Source organism: Rhinolophus sinicus, chromosome 5, assembly GCF_057876585.1.
Source record: "Rhinolophus sinicus isolate RSI-liver-muscle chromosome 5, RSI-T2T, whole genome shotgun sequence".
Classification (NCBI taxonomy): Eukaryota; Metazoa; Chordata; class Mammalia; order Chiroptera; family Rhinolophidae; genus Rhinolophus; species Rhinolophus sinicus.
In genome coordinates this window covers 105,621,553-105,625,601 of record NC_142505.1, presented here as the reverse complement: position 1 = coordinate 105,625,601, position 4,049 = coordinate 105,621,553, and the positions used below count along the sequence as shown (strand labels likewise).

The following is a 4,049-nucleotide window of genomic DNA, read 5'->3' as shown; positions in this document are numbered from 1 at the left end:
CAATATTCTGATATAGTACATCCATGACCTCCAAACTGCGTTGACATGCACCCCATCCAAAAATTTTTTCAGCACACCTCTAATATCTGTACACTTTTTAATTTAAAAATGATTACTGCCTACTCCTGTGTTAACCTATTAGATAGTTTCAAAACATACTCACATATAATTTAAATAAATTAAATACAACATGAAAAATAAATCGGGATTTTGTTGCGTTCCTCTTGCACCCTAAGGAATCGCTTTGCACATGCCCTGGGCTGCCTGCGGTCACAGTCAAGCCTCCTGGTCTACATAACCCCTTGACTTGGGCACTCATCTGAAGCCACCTGCTACCTTGCCTGGTAACTACCATGCTTCCTTGGGATCCAGGCTGCAACCTCGCTTCTTCCGAGAAGCCTTCTCTGTTCCAGGGCGCCCCTCACGTCTCCCTTGCAGCACTGGGCTCACTTGTAATCATTTAGTGAAATATTTTCATCAATTGTCATGTTAGTTTCCCTGTCCAGACCATGCGTGCTCTCCATGAGGACAAAGTGGAGGTCTGGTTACAATGACCCCAGCACCCATTGCTCAGTAGCTAAGACCATTTGTTGACCGATTAAGTGACTAGCATTAGACTGGCAGCTCGTGGGCCCTCGAAGCCCCAGCCCAGCAGTTTCCACACTGAAAGACTCATCAGAATTACCTGAGAGCTCCGTAAAACCAGGATGGCTCCGCCCCAGAGTGCCTGATTCAATAGCTGCTATGGGAGTACCCTCAGTGGTCCCCCTCGGGTGCTGGGGTCACTGTCTCTTGCTTCAACAGTGTTTGGATGGAACAGACCCAGGCAAGCCCCTTCTTCCAGCCTCCAACCACCCTCCAACCTCTTTTCCAGTCTCAACCTTCAGAACCAACTCCAAGACCAGCCTACACTGTTTTTTGATCTTAACTCCTTATTGCTGAGCAATCACGAGCTCCCAAGTTCGTCAGAATTATTCCACCAAAGGTGGAGGCCGCCACCAATCACCGGGTCAGCCTACATCTGCAGGCCTCCTACACCTACCTCCCTCTGGGCTTCTATTTTGACTGCGACCATGTGGCTTTAGAGGGCTGAGCCACGTCTTCCGAGAGTTGGCCGAGGAAAAGCACAAGGGCGCCAGACGTCCCCTGAAGATGCAAGACCAGCATGGCGGTTGTGCCCTGTTCCAGGACCTGCAGCAGCCTTCCCAAGGTTCCATGGAAGCCACATGGTCATGGAGAAGAACCTGAACCAGGACCTTCTGGATCTGCATGCCCTGGGTTCTGCTCGCACAGACCCCCATCTCCGTGACTTCCGGGAGAACCACTTCCTGGATGAGGAGGTGAAATTCATCAAGAAGATGGGCGACCACCTGACCACCCTCTGCAGGTGGGCCAGCCCTCCAGCCGGGCTGGGTGATTATCTCTTCCAGAGGCTCATAACTGGGAGCCTTTGGAGCCCAGAGGCCTTTGAGGGGCCCCTCTGCATCCCCCTGGCTTTGGGCTTCTGCCTGAGTCTCTCCCTGCCACCACTAGGCAGCCTTCTAACCACCCTGGAGCCCTCCCCCAGACCGTGGACAAAATCGAAACAATAAAGCTTCCCGCAGCAAAAAAACAGTGCTGTGGGCTGAATTGTGTCCCCTCAAAATTCCTTTGTTGATGCCCTAACCCTGAGTTCCTTAGAATGTGGCTGTATTTGGAGATAGGGCCTTTACAGAGGTAATTAAGTTAAAGCGGGTTCCTTAGAGTGAGCCCTAATCCAATCTGACTGGTGTCCTTTTAAGAGAGGAAATTAGGACACAGACAGTAAAAAATACCAGACACGTGAGCACGCAGAGGAAAGACCTCGCTGAGGACACAGCAAGAAGACGCCATCTGTAAGCTGAGGAGAGAGGCCTCAGGAGAAACCAACCCTGCTGATTCCGTGATCTTGGACTTCCACCCTCCAGAATTATGGGATAGTAAATGTCTGTTCTTTAGACTGCCCAGTCTGCGGTATTTTGGGACAGCAGCCCAAGCAGACATTGACAGTGGGTCTGGTGTGGGGGCTGGCGCTTTGTGTTTCAGCCAAGCATCCAGGTAATACTGCTGCCACTAGTGCAGGACCCACATTCTGAGAATTGCTGCTCTCAGCTGGCTCCGAGGGATGGGGAAGCAGCGGCTGAAGAAAGAGGGAGGACTGGAAGATGGAGGGGGAATTGCTGGCCAAGAATGCTGCCCTGGCACTTCCTGGGCTCCAGGAATAGAGCTGTCCCCCACGGGTGTGAGCCCTAGAACAGGTTGATGTGTACTGAGCTGTTACTCACTCTTCCTGCCCTTGGCTGGGGACTCTGGGAAGGAAAGGTTGGGGGTGGACGTCTCCTCAAACACATCAGATCTCCCAGCTGGGGATTGTGGAGCCCAATCACAAGGAGGCAAGCTCAGTCGAGCCCCTTCTCAGAGAGTTAGCAGTCCCAGGCAGCCAGAGGTCAGGGAGAGCTGGCAAGTCAATGAGGTGCTGGTTCACTGGAGGTGTCCCTGAGTGCGGCACACACACACCCCAATCCTAGCAGGGGTCCTGAAATGGGAAGCCCAGCTCTGCACATTTCCTTTGGTGAAGGATTTGAAAAATGAGACTGATCCAATGGGCCATGAACCTTTTCTGAGCCTCAGTTTCCTCATCAATAAAATGGGCATGATAATATCTACCCCCAAAAATGATAACTGGCTTTTTATCCTATGTTTGCCAAGTAAGACTCAACTTCATTTCAGCCTTACAAGAGGCAAGTACAAGCCCCATTGTATAGATGTGAAAACTGAGGCTCAGAGAGGTTAAGTAAGTTATCCAAGGATTCAGGACCAGAGAGTGAGATAGCTAGGAGTCAACCCCAAATGCAGAGTCCACAGTCAACCACTCATAACCTTTCCTTCAGGTAATAGCTTAGGACCGGGCCCTGGCTCAGGGGGGCACTTGCTGGCTGTTTGTTCCCTTGACTTAGCTGAAATCCCTATAGCCCAAGTTAATTCCTCTGTCAATTCAGGAAGAGGGTAAAGAAGGAGACTTATTATGTGCCAGGCCCTGCCTGCCCTGTGCCAGGCACTTTCCTCCCCTCTCCAAGTACGAGGCCCTCAAGGCTGGAGACCATCCATCATTTTAGGCCATATCTCCAGTTTGTTAAATAAATGACCAATATTTGTCTATCCTCATAACAACCCTATGAGAATTATTGTGTGCCCATTTCACAGACATGGAAATGGAGGCTCAGGGAAGTTGGGTTAAGGGGTTGAGAGGTTTCCCCAAGTTCTCCCAGCTATGAGAATTGGTGGTCTGGGAACCGGCCCCCAGATCTGATTCCCAGGTCCTTGCTGATACTGCATCACACGCCTCTCTTGCCTTCTCTAATGCCCTCAAGTCCGTTCCTGGGGACAGAAGGCTCTGCCCAAGAGAGAAGAGGTCACTTTTTCTCCCAAAGCGCTAAGTCAACTCATAGGATGCCATCTTGATGAAGACCCTTTGCCTAACTGTCCCTGATAATTAGGCTTTGCCCCAAGGAGAAAGAGAAATAGAAAAGGAGAGGAAAAATGAAAAAGAGGGAGAGGGAGGGGGAGAGGGAGAGGGAGAGGGAGAGGGAGAGGGAGAGGAGAACAGGAAAGAGAAAAAGGGAAAGAGGGAGGAAGAAAAGATCAAACCAACATCATGTTGGCTGGTTGACTACCCTGACCCTTTGAGACACAGTCAAATTCTCTTTCATCCAGGAAGTCCTTTCTTCAATTCAGCCATACCAGTCACATCCTCCTCCTGATTTGCCATTTCTCAGGGTTCATCTGGTCTCCCACATTGATGATACAAGCCAAGATGGTATTGGTTGCAAGTGACAGAAACATGACTCGAGCTAGTTTCAGCCAAAGTGGGCATTTATTGGATCCCAAGATTGAAAAACCGAAAGGTAGAGCTGACCTCAGGGGCTCAACCATGTCATCCGGGGCTCTGCTGTCCTCTGTGTTGGCTTCAGTCTCAGGAGGGCCTCCCCACAGGAGTAAGACGGCCACCAGTACCCAGGGCCCCTCTTACC

At 50.7% G+C, this 4,049-nt stretch overlaps 1 pseudogene; it reads left to right on the top strand.

Moving 5' to 3' along the window:
- Window positions 1-707: 707 nt before the first annotated feature.
- LOC109451613 (ferritin light chain pseudogene) lies at window positions 708-1,592 on the top strand (annotated as a pseudogene).
- The last annotated feature ends 2,457 nt before the right edge of the window (window positions 1,593-4,049 follow it).